The sequence below is a fragment of the Lycorma delicatula genome, chromosome 1 (genome assembly GCF_047948215.1).
Source record: "Lycorma delicatula isolate Av1 chromosome 1, ASM4794821v1, whole genome shotgun sequence".
NCBI classification, from domain to species: domain Eukaryota; kingdom Metazoa; phylum Arthropoda; class Insecta; order Hemiptera; family Fulgoridae; genus Lycorma; species Lycorma delicatula.
The window spans coordinates 230,869,991-230,893,378 of NC_134455.1; the positions used below are offsets into that span (position 1 = coordinate 230,869,991).

General features: G+C 30.9%; 1 protein-coding gene across 7 annotated transcripts in view; it reads left to right on the forward strand.

Annotated features, from left to right (window-relative positions):
- LOC142329471 (uncharacterized) overlaps positions 1 to 23,388 on the forward strand; it is a 302,863-nt gene that overhangs the window by 183,951 nt on the left and 95,524 nt on the right. For 2 of the 7 annotated variants that reach the window (XM_075374152.1, XM_075374178.1), the window contains one exon: positions 8,325 to 8,418. The exons of the other annotated variants lie outside the window; for them this stretch is intronic. The gene's annotated coding sequence lies outside the window, so the exon portion shown is untranslated. The remainder of the gene's footprint in view (positions 1 to 8,324; positions 8,419 to 23,388) is intronic. 7 annotated transcript variants of the gene reach the window in all.

A 23,388-nucleotide genomic window follows, 5' to 3' on the forward strand; every position in this document is an offset into this window, starting at 1 on the left:
ACTTTTAAACTTTTTATGATCCATCAGAGATCCTTACACCATCAAGCAATTATTTTTATAATAAAAAAGATATTTATAATGAAAAACGAAAATATTTTTATAATATACGAAAGGATTTTTTAAAATAAAAATGTGTACTCTATAAAAAAAAAAATAAAAATAAACACAATTTTGGAAAACGCGATAAAGAAATATGCAAATTTAAATTTTGTCCGATAATTTAACCTGATAATCATTAAAAAGATTGCCAAAGTTAAATTAATTTTTAAGTGTTTTATCCGTTTCTACGTTAAAAGAGGCACGTTCACAAGTGAGATATATATTGAAGCAATATTTAAATTAAAAAAACGATCAAACAAAAAATTACTTCATCCAATCAGTAAACACTATAAATACGGTACTGTTGTAAAATTAGATTATTCATTATAACAAACTTAGTTTTTATTAAGGCACCTATATACTTCTTTTAAAGTAAAGACCTAGAGTTTTCTCTTGCATAGTCACATAGCATAACCTAAATTACCATTTGTTTGAATATTTACGTTTACAAGGAAAGCAATTTATTAAACAGATATAATATAATCAGTTAGTATTTTTATGTTTAGAAATCGTAACTTTAAGAAAGATTTATTTTTTCTTTTACATTTCTTGAAATTATTGGTATTAATTTTCAATCTGCGTAAGATGGGGAAATTTTATAAAGATTTAAATTTTGTTCCGGCAATAGGGATATTGTCCGTTCGTCTTGTCTCTAAATATGGAAATCTTGAAGGCTATATATTCTATTTACATTAAGGATATGCTTTTAAAAATATTTACCTAGCTTGTATAGTAAACGTTATCTGAATTTTTATACGAGTTCGTAATAATAGTGCAATGACGACTTTACCCTCCCATTTTTTGGAAATTAATTCGAGGAACTTGAAAAACTGTTGGAAATGCATAAACTGAGTAACTTTTCTTTCCTAATCGTATGATTTATGATTATAAATTCATGTTTGTGTTTAAAAATATGCATGTAAACTGTATTTTATGCTTGTAATAAATTCATGATTATAATGATGGAAAGAAAATTCGGATTTTAGTAGAGGTAAGTTTCGTATTATTTACAAAAATCATGTAGCAGTTAACAAGAAATTGAAAAAAGAAACCTGTGTTTCAGAAAACTTAATACATTCATGCCTCAAGAGGCAGAAATATAGTCTGTCTCCGCTTTCTTTTCAACATGTAGATACATAAATAATACAGGGATTAAGATAAATTTTAGAGTAGCGTTACAACCAAAGAGCAAAAATAAGAAAGATGACTGCTGACTTTTTTCTTTTTGGCAGAAAAAAAATGAGTTCAATAAATTCTGAATGATACGGGTGCATTAATAAAAGAAAATTTAGAAAGGAAATTTAGAAGAGAAATTAAATAATAAGGTAGAGGAGAATAATATGGAGAAAATATTGTTATTTGAGTAGTAAAACTAATAAGGATGGATGTGAAGTACTGCAGTATAAAAATCAGATTAACGTTAATCAAAGTGAGCTTTCATGCTAAAAGATTTGCTACAATCGAATAAAGATCTAACCGTAAAAATGAAGTCTTGAAAATATTAGTGCGGTGTGTGGCGCTTTGTGGTAGTAAAACATATACAAAGGAAAAATAAAAAGGAAAAGAATAAAGGATTTTGAAATGTAGTGTTACAAGGGGGTAATGGAAGTTTAGGTGGTTCATAAGATATGAAATGAAGAAAAGTATTAAGACGAATAGAAAAAAGGAGACATTGTGAGAATCTTGTAATGAAGCCAAGCTACATTCGGTCATGCATTGTGATATAAACGGTTAACTATGGCACAGAGGGACATATAAAAGGTAAAATCTGTATATAAAGACAAAAATTAAAAAAAAAAAAAACAGATAAAACTTGAAAACAGATAAAACAATAAAACTAAAATAAAAAAACAGATAATTGAGAATGATTTTAAAAGATTATTGTCAAAAATTGGTAATATATTGCGAGTTAGCTATGTAAGCTGGAAATTTAATTTAATTTGGTAACAGGTAGAAAGCTGTTGCAGTATTTCACAGATTTCTGATTCATTGATTTATTATCTACTTTTGTCCTTCAACCGGTAGTTGTAATTGATTAAGCATTCAATTGTTCTCGTTTAGTAATGATTAGGAAGCAATGTTCCGTTATTCATATTGTGTTATTAATTTACCAATATTGTGAATTAATATGATACTACCACTGAAATTCAGATCATGAGACCAGTTAGCTTAAAATATAATTGTTTTATATTTTTGTTTGCGCGATTATGCAGAGTATTTGACTAACTACAATAAAAAAAACAACATAACTAATTACATTCAAAAAATTGTACAATTTCTTTCTTTTTTTTTGAAAATGTATTTAGACTTATTTGATTTACTAATGATATAATACCGATACTAATTGATGTAACGGTACATATTACCGTTTTTTGATGTAAGGACTAACTGATTAATCGTCAACAAGTTGACTTTAATTATTCCTAGATTCCATAACCAGGTAGCGTCTGGAAAATGGTATCTATTTCTATCACATTACCTTCCAGGTCTAAGTAAAGAAATATACCATAAATGATCTTTCAGTAATGGCAGTAGGAAACGCAGGAGGGACAGTATTGTTGGTCATAACAAACATTATGAACTGAAAGGGCTATCTGGTTCAATTCTTGATGATGATGACCTCATTATTCTCATCAGAAAAAAGTACAGTTTATAATAATTCGGCAGCCATTTATTATAATGTAAAAAAATTATTTATTTTTTTCATGAAGTTGTTTCATTCGAATAATTTTTGGTTGTGCGTAATAATTTTAGGAACAGGAGTTCTCTGACTGATATTTTTGCATATTCCAAGTAATGTAAAGTTTCTAGAACGGGTTTGTCTATTTAGTTTTCCTCAAAATGTAAGTAATCGATTTTCGTAAATTCTTGCGAAATGTGGGTCTTTGATAAAGAATGTCATAAAATCTTTAAGATTCCTAAAAGCGGTCATTATATCGCTATTATGAACAGTTTTTTGAGACAATTTGTTTGTCTTTCTAGGGATTTTAAAATTGAACCTGCTTTCACACTTGTTTGAAAAACCTTATTTTATTACATACAATTTTCATAATGAATACAATTAATAATCGAAATTAAATTATGGTATTTTAAGCGTCTCGTAAAATACTGATTTTATACCTGAACATTATCAAAATAGTTTTTCTTATTTTAATTTTTTTAAAAGTGAACAAGATTAAATATTTTGACATTTACGAGTATTTATTAACATATTCACTTAGCAAGCAAAAATTTAAAAATAATTAAAACATACTAATTAAGTGACATTCTTAAAAAGTTAATTTTAGAAATTCAAGATAGCCAAAAAATTAAAATTTAAATGGGTTCTTTAATAATTACATAATGTCTGCATAAGTTAAAATATTAAATTTCACAACTAATTTATCCTAGTTATATATCAGTCCGTTACAAATTAATCCAACACTGAGAGTTCAGGTAAGAATCAAGTGGACTGTACATCTAGGTTTGTTAATCAGCAGTAATGCAACATCTTACTGCTGGAAGCACAATATGTTACGCAACATAAATAAAAATTAAGTAGAAACGTATGATATAAAACAATTGAATATTAAAAAAAAGTTTTATATGAAAAAAAAATATATATATATATATTCATTTATAACATATTGCAATGTGTTATTTCGTCTACGAGAAATTGCACACCAAATATCCACTTTTTGTCCGTATAGAGGAGACTCGTGAAGCTAATGTGGATTTTCAGTACAGCAAATGTGTGAATTCTGTTCATTCACGTATCCATCAATGTGGAACCATGCTTGGTCAGTCCAAAACTGATCATCGAGATCTTTCCCATCTGGCGTTACAAATGACATGAACCACTGACAGAAAGCTACACGTTTTCCACTACACAAATTCTATATGGTTGCATCTTTAAACACTTGTGCAGTGTCGTTTGGACGCTACCAACGGACTGACCAGACTGGCTAGACAGGCGTCGCGAGATTCTTGAGACTAACAGACATGCAGCTTGCACGTCGATCAACTTTTCTATTAGCATTTTCGGTCGACCACTTTTAGCTGTATCTACCACGTCCCTTGTCTCTTTGAATTTGTTACAGTCGCTGGATGGAGGACTTGTTTGGTGCATCCACATCATACCTTCCGTGAAAGCATTCTTGGTCTGATCATAACTGGGTACATCTAACGTATTGGGAGACAATGAATATTCTGTGCTGCATTCTGTAACCAATTTTTCCTCAATTTTTCTCAATTAATCCAGCAACAAAAGAAGGAAACATTATTCCATAAGGTTGCGTCACTTTTGAATACTCTGTTTTATTAGTTACTAACTGAATAATAAAAGGTGTAATGGAATGAGTTTATTTACTGTTGAAATCCAAATGTATTCGTGAGAACATCATTTAAGCATTTGAATGTTAATAATTTTAGATTAAAAACCAGTATTTAAAGATAATTTATATTATTACAAATTCTACATGTATAATCAGACGATAAAAATCCAACTGAATCCTAAACTCATAGATATTGACATTTTGGAAACACGCACAGAAATACTGCTGAAAATAATAGATCAAATTTGGTAATTTAAAATTATGTTTTATCTGGCATTGGCGTTTTTTTACGGCAGAAATATTGAACAACTATCAAAAAATTTCACGGCTGCAATCCATTATTCTGCAAATTTATGAAGCAAGCCGATCAGCTTAGGTGATATTTATTATCATTCGGTAACGCTGAAAAAACTGCCAAACGTATGTTACAATTTAAGAGCAAAGATGCTGAACTCTGATTCGTTGGTTGCGATTTATAAGGTATTATTCTCACGATGACAATTTTATCTTATCGCTGTTCCATTCAACCTGCCTTGACTTTCTATCAGGAATTCTACGGGAACTAGAACAATATATCTAAAATATATGCACTTCAGAAACGTAAAGATGAGTGTCCTTTTGATGCAGGTTTTTACTGATAGTATTTAAAAAACAAATATTACCTTATGAAAATCATTTTAATAGCATTGAACGGTTTTAATGTTTAATTTTTTTTCTTTTTACGTTCTGATAATTCTTTTCGGTTTTTGAACACATACTTTTAAAACTAAACACAGATTAATTTGATTTAAGTTTAGAATTTTTGCAATGATTTTTATACTTCCAGTGTTCATATCCTATAGTTGTTTTTTACTGATGATAGTAAATTGGTTGACTTTATCGAGTTGAGAGGTCCTTATTAAGCGGAAGGCTTTACATTTAACAATATAAAGCCGAAGTATTCTGATTAACTTTGACCTAATTATATTTTTATTTTACGTAATTACGTAAGCTTTGAAATAGGCGTCGAGTTTGAAAAATTTTGTTTGTTTATCTACGTAATAGATACTATGCAAAATATAAAATAATTGGTTTTACTTTTTTCGTTGACAGGTAAAAATTACAAAACGGTTTCTAATACAGGAATTTTTTTATTTATTGCCTTAAGCGTATTAATAATTCATTTGTTTCACTATCTCTAGAAATGCTAGTCTACATTTCATTGTAGGAATAAAATTTAGGTATTTTTTTTAAACTTTTTTAGAACAAAATTTTATTGATAATTTCTTATTATAAAATACCTTGTAATATTTTATTTGGTTATAAAGGAAGTTGGATTTTTATAAAGTTTTTTGTGTACAACATTTAAAAAAAAAGTTTCACTATTAATTCAAGAAGTGACTTATTTTTATAGGAGATACCAACAACTGTGTGAATAGGTAAGAGTTAATCAGTCTAAAATGTAAAAACTGAGTTCTTTCTAAACTTGCTTTTGTGAAAATAAGTTTTGTTTTCAGCTATAAAATCTATAATTGCTTTATCTACCTTTTTTTAAGACAATGTGAATGATTTTATTCAAGAATAAGAGTTTTCATTAATTAAACGTATTTAAAAAATAAACAAATTAGCCGGTTTTAAAAATTTATTGAAGATATAAAACATCTAGTTTTTTGCACAAAAATGTGGTTCAAATTTTGTAGGAGGGAAATTGTTAAATTGTTAATCACCGACTAAAACAAAAACAAAAAAAAATCAGCAACAGGTTTATATTTATTGGTTTTATAAATTTATATTTATATGTACTATATAAGCTCCAGGTATCGTGTGACATCTAACAAAATAATACAGGATAAGGTAGTGTATTTATTTGTTTGCTGAATTTTCTTCAATAAGGCTAATGAAAAACGTAAATTATTTACGTTACTCGTACATATTAATTTCTTTTTTTGCGTCTTATCGCTTAATATTTGTAATACAGAATCATTCAGCAGTTACACATCAACAATTATTAGACAACTTTAATTATTTTTTACAGTCATTTATAAGTAATATTAATCTGCCAGTTAATAGTGACATTGCTTTTAATAGACTGAAAACTAAAGACATTTTGTAAAAAAAAGAAAAGGAAACATTGGCCCGTAAGTAGAATAACCCGAAATTTAGTCGTCATTAATAAAAAAAAATAAGTTAATAATAATCAGTGAGCACTGTTTGCCGTAGAAATATTAAAATGTAAAACAGTTTAATTTTAAATATATTTAAAAAAGTAAATAAAATACCTGGTAGATCGTATAATCAGAAGGTTTGAAGATGTTTTTAATAAGTACTACAGTTCAGGTTACGAGTTGTTAATTATTATTATTACTGTGTTATATAGATTAAAGCAAGGCTACTTATATTATTTGTTTGTTTGTAACCGGGAAATATTGAAAAATTTCCAATTTTTTATGTTTATTAGTATTTTTACTCTTCATTGCCACTAGCAGAGGATGCTGGTGTATTTTATAGTGTTTATTTTTTTTCCCCGTTTTCTTTAAGCATCTGGACCAAAAACCAAAACCTTGAAATTACTCCTCAATTTCAGGAGTGAAATGAAGCAATCAGAAACTTGAAAAATTCTAAAACCAACAATGATAAAACAGAAAGTATCAAATTAACAACTTTAAAAAATGGATTTAGTACAATAAAAAATAAGATCAATGAAAAGTCTTAATAATTAAAAATAACCGACAAAATACTAAAATTGTCAAAATTAGTTACTGTTATGAGATTTACCAAAGTAAAATATGAAAAAAAATTCTTTGCAGCTCAATTTTTTACAGTCCGTTTCTTTACTAATTTTAGAATAATTAACTTTTTTTTAACTCTACAAGAATAAATGTGTGTTAATAATGTGTCATAAAGAGTACGTTGCAAATGAAATAATCCATTATTTTTAATTTTTATTCGATCAATTATTTTTAGTACATGGAAGAAGAAAAAACGGAGTTATTAATAATGAAATGTTTACAGCCCTTAGATATTGCTTGAATGTCGGTTAGATGGTAAATTACTTTACTGTGTTTTAAACAAATATTCGGCTTTTTTTCGTTCTGCTAATTTCTTTTACCACATTTTGTGATAAATATTTTGTTATAGAAGTCATTTATTTCTATTTCTCGCAATCACTGTTACTTTATTTATTTATTAATTTTTTTTTTATGTAATGTTGTAAAGTTGACTACGATTGTTATTTTTCATCTTACATATTAACGTAATAATTTAGTGTTCTGTTTAATATTATTCTCCAATGAATTTAATTATATTTTGGATTGTTATAAAACATATTTTAACCGTTGAATAAAAATTTTACCTTCAGGTTTTTATATCTTTAAAAATAAATATTAACGTAACTTAGGTGTTACTTTATTTCTAGATATTGAGAATGGCTCAGAAGTTTTAGTTTTTTTTGTTACCAATCCGTGATGAAAGTACTACTCGTATGTTGTAAATGTTGGTTATAGATATAACTCATTAGGCTATAGATTTGATTCGTGTTTTTTATTGTTAATGAACTGTTTTTATTTATTCTTAAAAATTTCTTTAACGCTCTCTTAAAGCACCATTGTTAAACATTTTACCGAATATTCTCTCTTCCACTCAGATCTTATAATAATGAGATGTACTTGTTTTATCACTGTAGTTTAACTCAATGCGCAATGGAACAGTTGAATCTGTTAATAGTACTCTATTGTTAGGCATCTTTTATGTAATGATAATTATTTTTTTAATTTTAAGAGGACTCTTATTTTTACTATTACAGTATTTAATTCTTCGAAAAAAAACTATTTTCTTTTAATTTTTGTTAAAATCAACTATAGTTCACCCTTTTCTTCCTTATTCCTTAAAATATTTAAATATTCCCTTTTTTAATTTAATTTTATGATTAAACAGGTTTCTATGCAACAGTTTGCAAGCCCGACTACAGATCGGCATTTGTTCTTGTACACCCTCTGGGCCGATCATGATTGATTGGCATAGTCAGCAGGTTAAGTAAACGAATTTATTTGATTGTATATTTACTGTAAGGCTTAAATTAATAATTAAAAAAATATTCCATACAATACTATACAAATTAAACAGGCTGGAAAGTCATTGATAAGTTATTGATATAAAGATAGACTGTTTAAAAGATTGTGACCCGTTTATTGTACATGAACCGTAACTTGAACGGAGTTCGTTTTCATTAAATGAATAAAAATTATAAAGAGAAAGAGGATGCAAGTAATAAGTTCTACAACAAAGACGACGATTAAAGAAAATGGCGAACGATGTATCATGAAAGTTCTCTTCTCCAATTCAGAGGTTTTTATATGAAATCATATTAAAAGGAAATTAACTTTTTACTTGGTAAATTGTTACATTTTCGAGCAGAAATAATAACGAGAAGGAGATTTCTTCTGTTTTAATTTTTGATGTTGTGTGTGCATTAGTACACGATTTTTACAAAGCTTAGTTTACTAAGTTATATATAAAAGCTATAAATCTATAGCCTGCCAAATGGATTGACGTGAAAATAATGAAACTAAAGTTGATATCTGAATGATAAATTTGGATTGAGAGATTTTCTATACAGCATGATACCGGCTATTACGTTTTATTTGTTACTTTATTTAAATAATTTTGTTAACTATAAATGCCATTTATTTTTTTGCGATTTATGTTCCCTAAAGTTAACAAACTAATAGAAGTTTAATAAACTTCTATTTACTGAATAAAAAATATTGGTGCTGTTAAGAAAACGTTACGTGCTATAAGATTTGTGATCACTTCACTGCCTAAAAGCTGTCTGTCTAGTTGCTCGATGTACAGAAACGAGTCCTTTTATTATCTTGACTGCTGCTGTTCACTGGTTTGATATCGTACGTTAAGGCGTTATTAATGGTTAACTGCGTTTACCGTTTACGCAGTACAATCTTTTAAAACGTAATTGTATAATAGGGTATATATTAACCCTTAAATCAGGTTTTAACAGATCTTATATCCTTCCCCGAATCGGCAACTGAGTTTGGGAGGCACACAATCGGCTATCGATCCGTGTGCGAAATCTATTGGAGTCAGATAATGTAAAAATGTCAACTTGTCAGCTAGGGTTCAAGATCGTGACACCAGTAGCGGCTCTTTTCTCGTAGGAGAAGCAGAAAGGCTGTAATTTAAATTTATGGTGGGCACTGCTCTTCTCAGGTCGTTTTTCTCTAACTCAATTTTGATTAAAAGGACATTTACCTCGTACAGCTACCGGATCAAAGCCGGGATTCTATCCCTCAAAAGTACATGGTCTTAGGATGTGTCAGGTCCCTGTGGTCGGTTCGTAGCGGAGCTACAGTAACTCGGTTTGAGATACAATTGCTCAATGGTTTGGTCGGTCGTGCCCGAAATCTATAATGATCGCGGTTCAAGTCCAGTATCGACAAAAATCTGTTACTCTAGGTTAGCACCCTAGTGGGGGAAGATTGTTTTATTTATTTATTTTTCCGGTTCTCTTTTGTACATAATTTTATAGCTACATTATATTTTCATGCAAAAAAGTTCTTATATTAATTTAATTATTAATTCTACTTAAAAACTATTAACATTATTAAAGTTTTTAATATATTTAGTTCTGACACAATTTGTAGTTACAGTTTCTTTTAAAGGTGAAGAGAAATTAGGTACGCTCGAGAAGAAACCTGTGTGGGAGTTGCCATCACATTATTTTAATTGCATTAAATGAAGTAAAACATTAAAATAAATATATAACATAAAGGCATTGTGCTGCCTGTGACAAAAGTAAATGAAACAATACTCATTCTTATTATTTACAATAAGGATTAACATCCAATTTATGGGAATAAACCTTGGTACCATCAGAATTGCATAAAAATAGAAGTTGCGAGTATTTTAACTCTCCAAGATACCAACATAGATTTCATTTATTTTATATTTTTAAACGTTTGTAGTTAAAAAAGAAGATAAAATAAATTACTCATTTTTTATGAGTACGACTATTATCTAAAGACAAAAGGGTTACCAATGATTTCAAATATATCTGGAATCATGTCCAAAGTTTTATTACAACATTTTATATAGTAATTAATTATATTTTGAACAAGCATCAAATATTGTAGATTAGGTATGTAGACGATATATTGGGCATATACAATCCAACTACAAATGACGAACGTACGACTATTTCATGTATACTTAATAACTATAATAATGACTTAAAATTCACTTTGATACAGAAATTAACAGGAAAATACACTTTTTGGACATTGAGATTGAAGTAAACGGAAACAGAATTATAGAAAACCATTCATTCATAGGAAAACAACCATAAATCATACCACTACACACAAAGAATCTAATCATCCATGGTCACAAAAAATTGGCACTATAAAAATTTAATTTTTGGTTCGTTGAAATATTCAAAAAATAACCCAGATAAACAAAAACACGAAATAAATAAGAACAAACCTTCACTTGCCAAGTACACTTTCGATGTTTCACGGAAAGATTGCTTTGGATCATTGATGAATTACATTCTGAGATTCATCGGAATCCTAATAAATTCACAGACTAAGTGGTGTTCGGCCAAATTGCGTGATTCCGCTTTGCATCTTGAGAAATTTAAGGATGTTTGGGATGATGCTGCGCCTGATACGGATGATGTGGCTACGTATGTGGAGGTGATAACATGGGCGGTGTTTACGCAGTCTCGGAAAATGATGACCTAAGTCATGTCCTAGAGTGGTCCATATCTGATGAGGAACAGGTTGAAGTAGTGACTAGACCCTGGTCTAGAGTAATGGACACTCCCCGGAACCTACGAAATAGTGATCGTATGTTGTGTACTCGCCAACAGTAAATTTGTTGTTTTTGTCCACTGTTGATAAAGAGGAATTTTAAGAACTCATAAAAATAAAGGTATCTTAAGAGTAGCAAGTCCCTCTGTCGAAAAATCGGTAACGAAGACACAAGAGGTATTATGAGATTGTTCTGATTATATACGTTTGTCCTACGATCAAGTGGTAAGCACCACTCCATATCTTTAAGCAATATTGCAATTTGCTTTCGATAATGTTTAGCAAAGACAACCTGGTAGGTGAAGACCACTTTAATGTTGTTTCGTAGTCCACGACGACGTGTGGTTTTATGTAAGATAGCCTGCAGCCTATCAGATGACAACCGTCTGGTTTGGAGTTTTGGAAATTTATAGGTGATTATCGAGGATAAACTGTTGATTACGAGGTTGCAATGAGATCTAAGCCGAGAGCATACGACCTATAAAATACGTCGGGATTCTTAAACAGTACAGAATATTACGCCGATGTCTTTTACTTTGGTAATTTGTTCAAAGAAGCTAATAATCAGTTTGTACGTTTCAGTTGACTAGTTTACTATTAATGGGGATGACATTTTAGTCAAAGGATTTTGTAACATCTCTTCCCACTTTCATTAATTTAATTTGTCTTCAGATTTTATTTAATGTACAAGATATCGCTGTACTATTTAGATCGCATTTACCAGTTCCGCATTAAAGCGGATGTTTAAAATTATAACCGTAAGAAAATATAGTTTGTTTAAGTAATTTCTATTAAGTAATAGTTTTCTGCTATAATCTTTCTTCGATTTCTTTCAAGCGTACCATACGTTTTTATTAAATTAATTGCAATTAATATTTTTCATAAAAACTTATGTCTAGTAAATCTTTAACTTATCCGAAATACTCTCACGCATTCATTTTTTTAGGAGAGGTTTGCTGTTTAGAAAAGTGGATATGCTTCAAAAATTATAATTACGAGTACACGGGATGATTTATTACGTATAACAGAATTGTAATAAGTATTCGTTTAACTTAATTCTAAAGATAATTATCATTGCCTTTATACTTTATACTACCTATTTACTATCTAAAATATACTTTATTAAAAAAGAGTATGCCAAAATAGTGAAATATTCTAAAGTCTTATAATATTGAGTTACGGTAATATTTGCTCAACTGCTTTTATCGTATTTGTAAATATTATCTTTTGATGTTCAAACAAATGAAATACTATTATAAACCGCTGTGTTTGTAATTGCCATTATTTGAACAAACTTCATTCTTTGAAGGCTCAGAATTTGTGTAACTTACTTTTAAATAAAGTATATAAAAAACGAAATAAAATTTCAAACGTAAAATTATTTCGTAACATAAAATAATTTAAAAAAAAAGTGTTTAAAAAAAGGTGCTTTACGTACAAGTAAATATGTAAAAGAATCTAATGAACATTTTTTGTGTTGTTTTAAGCTTTAAAAAAATATTATTAAAGTAATATGCCGATGGATATGAGTTAATATGAATATAATTAAAAATAGTTATGATTTGAGCACTGAACTGTACAAATTTTGAAAACAACGTACAACTGATACTATAAAAATCGACAATTATCATTTTAATATTTATTTTACCTTCCTCCTCTTGAAGATTTAAGGAATTGTAAAATTTTTCTTGAACTGAGTAAAAAGACATCAACAGGAAACATAATATATAGCTTTTTAATCTTTTGGTGTTTAAGTTCCGTTTAAAAATCTTAAATTGTTAAAGTAAAAAGAATAAAGACAGTTTTATAGCTTGATTTTAATTTTACCTACCGACAATTCAAAATTATACTTTTTGTAATTTAATCTAAAATTTATTTGTAAGCTACTAACAGATGAAATTTCATTATTTGTATAAGCTTAATGAATTCATTCACTTCATTTTTATTCATATTTAAAGATTCACCAATAAAATAAGAATGTATAAAAATGTTCTAACAGATTAAAAAAAAAAGTTCGGCGGATTGGTATAACTGGCACGAAGTTTGAGACTCATCAAACAAAAAATGCCTGCGGATAATTTATTTACACTAGTAGGAATTTTTTTTACATAGATCCTAAGTGAATGGTTCACCGGCATTTCTTCAAGTATTAGTTCTTTGTCATTATAAAGAGAGGCACAATGAAATAAAATTTTGATTTAGATTATATATATAATTTTCTTCCTTTAATTTTTTTATAAAATTACTTCTTCGAAATAATATATTAAAGAAAAATGGTAATGAGCGAACAGATGAATTAGAAGTAAAGATGAGAAGACAAACTAGAGTAAAATATAAAGTGGAATTTATAAAATAATTACAAAAAAGATGGTGAATCGTGTCGAATTATATTATTATCATCGAGTATCTTTTTTTTAAGACACGAAATGTATACTTTAAATGTTAATCATAAAATCAAAAGTAAAAAAAAAAATGTTTATACTTGCAACATTTTACTAAGCGAGTCCTAGACCTTTAATAGATATTTTATTTTATGACGTAGCTTACATCTGAAGGCGTTAAATTAGGTTATCCCAGAAAAATTTCGGTACAATTCGTTCACCGGTTTGGTCGATATCAAATTGATCCAATCTGAAATAACAGAATATTTTGCTTCAATTTTGAATGTAGATTACCATAAAATATTTTTCTCTGAGCTGTGTACATAAGAACAAACTCCAGTTCTATTCATTTATGTTTAAAATGTTCATAATATCGAGTTTACCACCCTGAAAGGCCATTCCAAAAACAGCCATTCTTTATATAAATGCCATATCAAATGTTTAGTGTCTAAACAGTGCCCCCATTTTTGTCTTATCATTTCTTGAACTTGCTGAAGATTATTTTTTTACGATTTAATGTAAGTCATTCATTTCTTAAATTAAAATGTCAGATAAGCAGTTTATTCAGGTGCTAGTTTATTTTGCAGGTAAGCTAAGTTTATTATTTTTTTAGTCCATAATTTTCAGTTGTTACGTATTTCTAGCTGCATGAGGCCGTAAGCTGTTATTTACATTGTTCTCCAGTAACGGTTCAAAAAAAAAAATTATAAAAAAGATGGTGAATCGTGTCGAATTATATTATTATCTTCGAGTAGAGTATCTTTTTTTTTAAGTCACGAAATCTTCTTGGTAGCTGTAAGTAACTACACTAATTAGTTCTGTGTCCGTACTTTGTTAATTTTATGCTTATAAACTGTAGAATCATAAAAGTCTGTAGAGTTTACAAGCATAGAAATACCATCCCAAAATATTAGACTTTCTTCATAGGGCGTCTACGTTTTCATAAAGATTATTTTAGAGTTAACTTAGATTAGAATTATTATTCAGGTCTTGAGAAGAAATCCTTGCACTTTTTTAATTTTCAAATTAATAATTAACTGCTCTGGTGTAGATAATCTCACTTCCGGAACATACCATCTACGTTCCGTGCCCAGAGTGGTAAGAATTGCACATAAGTACAATACATATAACTGGCTACGGGGTTAAGTATTTTTCTTGGAAATTTTATCATTCTGTTGACCTGACTTCAGGTCACTATACGATATCATTATTATTTTAATAATTTTTCAGCCACATGCAAATCATGAACAATAGAAAACGATCTTGGTAATGGACTTACACTGCCTATACAGTTGGCGATGTGGCGGCCAGGGTCTTTGTGACAGCAGGTTTAACAGAGACCTTTCAGTTGTCCACGAAGGCAAGCATGTAGTAAGGTGTTCATTTGTGTTGGTGCATAGGAGCCGTGAAGGTTTCAATTAGTAAGGAATTGGAATCAGTGCAGAGATCGCGTACCCAATCGCTGTCAATATATATACCGGTTCCAGGGTTGGTAGGCCTGAAGTGGGAGTGTACCCCGGCGCTAGCCTGCAACAGAAAGGATTAATTCATCATGAAAATTGAGCAATCTATCGTAGCAGAGGGACCACGTAAACACGCTCGTTTAGAACCAGCCAAGTCGCCGGAAACGAAACGGAAGAAGTCCAGAAGAATTCCACATGAGGTGGGGAGTCTGCAGAGAGCTGTCTTAAAGAACAGTTAACCCAGACCTAAGTACATAGTAATTACGAAAGAAGATGTTAACATCACGAAGGTAAGCTTTTTTCTTATCGTTCGTGAGATACCTAGTTGCGGTGCTGCTAAGACTTTCAATATTCTGTATGTCGAGGCAACTAACGACACACAGTAGCAGAATACTTTCTATTTAAGCAATATATGTGATTATACTACGCGTAGAGCCTCACAACACTTTCATCACGTAAACGTGTGTTGTGGATTGTCGATACCTACTTAATTGTTCTGAGCAGGAGATTGTGGAAGACTCATCACCACAGGGAGTAATAGAGTGCCAAAGGGTGGACATGAGAAGGAATCAAAGGAATGACAAAAATGGCCTGTTCGACCTATCATGTTCTCACCTTTAATAACCTACTTTGCCGGAGAAAATGCGCGCTGGTATACACCGTCTGGATGTGCGAGCTTTCGTGCCGCAACCCATGCGATACTTAAGGTGCCAGCGATTTGGCCACATCGTGGCTCGATGTGAGAGAAGCAAATATTTGTATGTGGTGAAGAAAATCATGAAGGGAGCCATGCAAGAATCCCCCATCTGCATTAACTGCAAACAACAGCATTAATGTCAATGAAGAACTGCTCTGTTTGCAAAGACGAGGTAACTATTGAAAACCTTAAGTAAAGTGAAGTGAAAACTTCACTTAAGTTAAGTTAAGGTTAAGTGAAAACCTTACGAAAGGTTAGCTATTACGAGGCCAAAAAAATTGTAAACCGGGAACGCTCAGGAAGTAACCACTGTTCCTCCTTCAACTGTCGATGCAGACCATCTCCTCGGCAACCTAGTTTTAACTTTGGCTGCTGGTAGAATAATCGGTAACAAAATTAAATCTCTCTCAAAAAGAAGCAACAAGACCATCCAAGTTAAAGCTACCAGCACTCTTATCGAGTAAGAATAAAAATGCAACTGAGCAGAACATGGAGAAAGATAAACTTGAAGAAGTTCGTGTTCGTCTACATAACCCTTAAATGACCTGTTAAGGGGGAAATTGCTTCGGAAACTCCTAAGGAGGCTTTGAAGCCATGTTTTTCTGAGATGGTCTCGTCACCAAAACCGCAAAAATCACAACACCCAAATCACCCAAAAGTACAGGCGGGCCTATTTTCCTCTTACTGAGACGGTGGATTTTGCGACTCCTGTCTTGGGTGTTTCTCCTGTTCCCGCTTTTGATTCGTCACCAACACTGAACCATGCCTATCCTTGTCAGCCACTTCCTTGGTCAACGACTCAAGAGCTGGTAACTTCACGGGTGATAGCATAATCCTCGAACATGAAACAGAATGTAGAATGAGAAAAAAAGATGAAATGAATTGGCTAAAAGACAAACATAGAAAGTAGCTTTGTAATATAAACGACTCGTTTTTGCAATGCATCATCAATGGATGTTTATGAAATATCCTTGAGCTCCAACGCTTGGTACATGATGTGGACCTTAATTGTAGAACTTATATCTACAAGAAACACATTTTCGCCAGATGTAAATTCAGTTTGAGAAGACGTAATGTTTAACGGCGAGATCAACCGCCAAATATAAGAGTTAGAGATGGAATAGTCATATTAACATCGAGTGATTTGCCACCGAAAAGGTTGAAATAAATACAAATCAGCGGTCACAAACAGAATTAATCGTCCGCTGCAGTGTATACCTAGCGAATTTGGATTGGAAGGAGGATAAAGTAACGCGTTCAATTACCCAGCTTTCCCCACACGTATTATTAATGGTTGATTTTAAAGCACACAATCCTGTTTGGAGGTGGAGAGGGGAAATACCCTCAGGGAAAATGGGAAATTCTCACAAATGAAAAGGGAAAATCACATGAAAAAAGGAAAAATCCCACAGCAAAGTGAAATTCCATGATGGCGGACAAGGAAAAAAGGAGAGAAAAGGAAAATTTCAAGATGTCGACTGGGATACTAGCGCTCCTTGTAGCAAGACGGGGTTCTATTGCTGCAGTCCTCACGGGAAACCTACAGATTTTATTAACCATTCATTTCATTCGAATTATCAAACCCGGGTCACAGTTCATTTAGTTAATTTCAAAAACGTTTGTGCTTCAGTCTCCATAGCCTCGTACGGGGTACTCACCTTACCTCATTTAACCTTGAACGAGGGTTCACACATGTCGCACCTCACCAAGCAACGTTAATCCAAGTGTATGTGTATCTGTGTGTGTTGGTCTAGCCTCGCACGGTGAGATTGTTTATAGTCTACCCTCGCATGGGTGCTCGCTTAATACCTTACTTTAGCCTCGGGGTGCTCGCTTAATATATTAGTCTAGTCTTGCATGGGGTGTTCGCTGAATACATTACTCTAGTCTCGCATGGAGGGCTTGTTTAATACACTAGTCTAGCCTTGCATGGAGTGTACGCCTTGCCTCGTTTAGCCTTGCCCAGGGGCTCACACACACAGCACCTTGTCTAGCAACGTTGATCAAAGTGTATCTGTGTGTGACAGAGAGAGAGCGAAGGACAGAAAGAGCGATAGAGAATATGACCTGTTTGAAAGTGAGAGAGATAGATAGAATGACCTGCATGTGAGAGAGGTAGAGAGAACGACCTGTACGTGAGAGAGGGAGAGAATGACCTGTATGCGAGAGAGGTATAGAATGACCTGTGTGCGAAAGTGAGAGAGATTGACCTGTGTGTGAGAGGGTGAGAATTACCTTGAACTTGTGCCAGGTTGCCAGGTTTGGTATATTAACACTACTCATTGTTTTGGTTTGAGGCGTAATAAATATTCTATAACTAAATTGAAATTTTTATAATTAATTTCAATGTAAACAATAAAATATTTGTAGTATAGTAAACTATAATGGGACGCCTGTTTTATTGAATACTTGAATTACATATATTTATAGTGTTTGATAAGAGTGCAATTCTAGTCATATCGCTACAAATCTGTTGCTGTGTAGTCCTGAAGACTAGCGCTCTCCATTCGATAACAGAAGAAGTTTGAATTGTAAACAAATGCTTTATTTGCTTTCATCGAATTGAGTCCTCATCTTCCATGAAAATATATTGACGTGAAATACTCGTGAATTTTTATGCTCTACGAAAATAGAATAAATATATTTTTAACTGACATATGATCATTTTTTTTTTACGTAAGTAAATAAAAACTGTAAACAATTTTCTTCGAATGGACCTTTTCTCAGCATCACAAATTTAATCATTAGTTCCCATTACTTCTCGTCTGTGTAATATTTTTCTCCTGAGAATAGAGCACAGCTACAAATCTGTTGCTGTGTAGTCCTGAAGACTAGCGCTCTCCATTCGATAACAGAAGAAGTTTGAATTGTAAACAAATGCTTTATTTGCTTTCATCGAATTGAGTCCTCATCTTCCATGAAAATCTATTGACGTGAAATACTCGTGAATTTTTATGCTCTACGAAAATAGAATAAATATATTTTTAACTGACATATGATCATTTTTTTTTTTACGTAAGTAAATAAAAACTGTAAACAATTTTCTTCGAATGGACCTTTTCTCAGCATCACAAATTTAATCATTAGTTCCCATTACTTCTCGTCTGTGTAATATTTTTCTCCTGAGAATAACATTTTTTTAGTATCTTAAAACACTAGTTTTGTTAACGCAGTCGAGTCATACTAGCTAAATAATTTATAGCAATTACCACATTAAATTTTTTTCAAATTAAAAAACATTTCTTATGAGATTTTTATCACTCCATTTTAACAGCTTTTCTCGAGGTACCAAGTATTTTATATTATTTTTATTAATCTTTTATTAATCAGGCTATTTTCTTGACTATTAGAATATGTAGAACAGTTTTTAAGTTGATTGTAGTATAATTTATTAAAGTGTTTAAAGTTACAAAAAATATTACGTGAATCAGAGCAAACTCTTCCTCTAAATGAACTTTCTTCAGAGACCACCTATGAAAGCTTTGAGTTCGGAAATGGACGCCAGAGTTTGGGTAAGTTTTTAAGAATCTTGTTTGTTCGTGTTGTGTTAATCAGTCAGCGATTTCAGGCATTCATGGAAGAAACGTAATTTTAAATGAAAGTTAATTCAGACTTAGGTAAAGAAGATATTATAACATTTATCTAAAAAAAAAGTGATCAATGTCGATTCACAAACTCTTCCGTATTTTTTAAACGCAATAAATCATGATTTCTGAAATTTAAATTTTCACTTTTTAAGAATAAACAATTTAATCCAAAAGAGTTGCAATTAACCTACTTCACAGTAGTACGATATTACTTCTACGAAAAAGTAATTCTCAAACTTAAGAAGTAAATACGGTCTGAATACTATATATAGGCTGAAAAATGTTTTGTGTACTATATATATATATATATATATATATATATATATATATATATATATATATATATATATATATATCCTATCCTACTAAAGGGCATTTATCTGTGTGCCTGCCTGTGTGTGTGTTAACGGTTTTGCTTTTTTTTAACCTTCAGGACTACTGTTTCGTATTGTTTTAGGAGATGAAATTAATTAAATTTTTTTAGCGTGTGAAAATGCCATGCCTGACCGGGATTCGAACCCGGGACTTCACGATGAAAGGCCGAGACGCTACTACTCGCGCCATGGAGGTCGGCGTCTCCCTTAGCTTACAGACATTGGAATGCACCGATCAATAGCGGAAAATCCCGATTTGTTAGCACATGTCTCTTGGTGGTCAGGTGTATACTTGTTAAATAATAAATAAGACCGGTCAAGTGTAGTCAAGTCCCGTGTGTTTTCGTTTGAAAAAAATCGATTAACGAAGTGAGTTAGTTGGTCGATTCCTTTTTTTCTATAGGGACCCCATTTAAATACGAGACATGTTGTTTTTATCCTACAACGAATTCTACAGGATGAATTCGGTAAGATACGAAACAAGAAAACTATATAAAAATAAATTGTCATGCATTTTGTTTATCACATCTCTTTCGTTGATATGTAATACATAAATGGTTTGCAAAAAGGATTCAGCTGAAAATGAATGTTTAGGCAATAGAGTTGTATGTAGAAAATAATGTTTTATATTGAAATATAAAAGAAACTTCATGTAGTAGGAAAATTATCGAACGACAATTTAAGCTTTACAGAACGTGTTTTGATTTCATTCTTTCCATAGAGATGAAGATATGATTGTCCATAGAGTTCCACGTAGATAAAGTCATACTAGCTCCTAAATAATTTTTTTTTTTGTGAAGAAAGATTGATAACTAATCTATATAGAGTATAAAAATCTGATGTGGGCCCACATGACTTCCTTGTACGCCTATTTAAATTACATATACACATTTTTTTAAAATTAAAAGTTCGTAAAATTTTATTTCATTAATAATTTCTAATATTTTTTCATATATTTTTTTATAGTTATTACTGAATAATTACTTATTGTAATTTTTTTTTACAATCAGATTACTAATTATTAATAAATCAGTATATTTAAATATAAAAAGAAACTTAAAAAAAGGAGATGAAGTCGGATTTCAACCGATGTGCCTTCCCCTTGTAAGATCCAAATATTTCATTAATTAAAATTTTATTTGGCTACAACTCTGGAACCAATGAAAACAGTTACCCCTTCTGATATATAGTTGAAAAGCTCTCAACTGGGCTTATTACTGCAGTTAAGAAAAAGACAAAATCTAATTTTTATGTATTTTGGGCTTTTTTGGACACTTTTGGTCCAGTCGATTGCAATCTAAGGGAGAGGTACACAACTAGATGTTACAACAGTCCAAAATCCAAAATTTCAACATCCTACGCCTAATTGTTATTCAGTTACGCGAGATACATACGTACGTACAGATGACACGCCGAAACTACCCAAAATGGATTCATTCAGGGATGGTCAAAATGGATATTTCCGTTGAAATCTGAAAACCGAAATTTTTCGCGATTACAATACTTCCTTTACTTTGTACAAAGAAGTAAAAAAGGAGTCCATTTCTTTGAAATGAAAGATTAAGAACTCCATAGGTATACAAAAGAATCTGATATATATATATATATATATATATATATATATATACATTATAATTTAGCGGGAGATTGACAATACTTACAGATATCTATCGGCCATGCTAAGAACGATTTTGCAAAATGATCCTTAAGTTCGATCGATTTATTTATTTCAGTAGTAAATATTAATGAGTAATTATAATACGGGTACTTGATAAACGCGAAATTTATTCCTCTGGAAAATATACATTATCTGTGATAGAATGATTTATACTGGAAAAAAAGGTTATTGTAGACATAAAGAAATTATTATTATTGATAAAAATACTGTTATGTTTTCTTCCATAAACTGAAGTCTTATCAATAAACTGTTCCTATACTTTTTCGCATTAATATGGGAAAGAAGAAAATTCAAAATAAATTAAGAAAAGTATAAACAACCATCTTGGGCTGCCCTACAAATATTTGTATATTAATCACGGGTTGTATATTCTGTTTTCTGGAAAATTTAAAACAGCTCGGAGAAATAGAAGGAAGGAGAATATGATTAATCAGTTCAGATTTACAGAAGAAACATTAATCTTGTGTGCTGAAAGTAAAGGTTTTTTTTATTAAAAAATCGATAAAGTTTAATTCGCTTTTCATTAAAAATCGTTTTTTATTAAAAATTAAATATTTTATAGATATGCATTTCCGATCAATATTCGAGTTATTAATATTTACATTTTTTTTTTGGTTTATTTCCCCTGTTTAAGATTTGTGATTAAATAAAAAAATTACAAAATTTATATATTCCATTAATTTTGCTGCAATGTGGTCAATAAAGAGCTTTTGTCCTTCACTGTGTTTGTAAAACACATTTAATGTTAAAAAGTGTAGTGTGTAACATTACAAAACGAATACATACCAAGTACAGTAGCCGCCACGTAACGGCAAGCTTGGAGTTTCGACAAAAACTACCCGTCGTAAAAACATATTCCTTACTCTTAGTAATCCCTCTTACCAAATAATTGTTATATTTTTAACAAATGAATGCAACAATTTTGAAATTAAATATGTATTGAAATGAAATAATACATATGGCTACTTCGTTACTGTACATTGCAAAATGTAATAACGAATGACAAAATATTATCTATTACTAATTACACAGTAAATATTGCGATAGATGATAATTACTGTAACTTTAAATACTGACTGGAAAATTAATTATCCGTTAAATTCCTCAGCTAGAACGCTCTCCTCGCTGTCATCACTATCTTCAGCGTATTTGATACTATTATCACTGTCACTACATTAAGAGACAATGAACGATTCTTTGAGAGAATCTATTAACGATCCTTGGCTCCAATATTCACTTTTGACCTTTTTAACTTTTTCACAGTAAGGTTCCCAGATTTCATCCCTCATCAATTTATTTTATCTTCACACAGTTTCTTGGATTTCTGTCATCTTAAACGTTCTGTTGTGGCTCGCAACATGTCCTTTTACCTCTGACCATACCATCTCGATTGGATTTAAATCAGGATGGTGAGGTCAAAGCCGCAGAACTTGATGCCCACATCTTTCCAACAATTGGTCAAATTGGTATCGTCTTCTGTTACTTCTGTTCAAGTTATATAGTTCATACAATTATGGTTTAAACATTTAAGACGAAAATTGAATATGATGTTTCTGTAGCCAAACAGTCGTGTCTTATTTCTGTTTGATGACACTAGAAGTTTTTTAGAAAGGGTATGATACGGAGCATTGTCAATAACTAGTGCAGGCTCATGAGGAAGGTTAGGAATTAATTTTTCTTCAGCTCCTCAACCCATTTCAAATAAGTTTTAGCATTCACGCTATCACGGTAATCACCACTTTTTGATTTGGCTGTCCAAGTTAACATTGCGTTTGAAATAAAGCCATTTTACCTCCAGTGTGAATTATTATTAAGCGTTTACCTTTATTTATTAGTAAATGAAATCCTACAACGCTGTCGTCAGCCCGTGATTTTGCCGCTGAGTGAGATGATAAAACAGAATTCTTCTAAGTAAACGATCGCCCATTTACAATTTTCTAAAATCACTGATTGCCTACAATTATGAAATCTTTTTCTGCCTACTATCATGTTT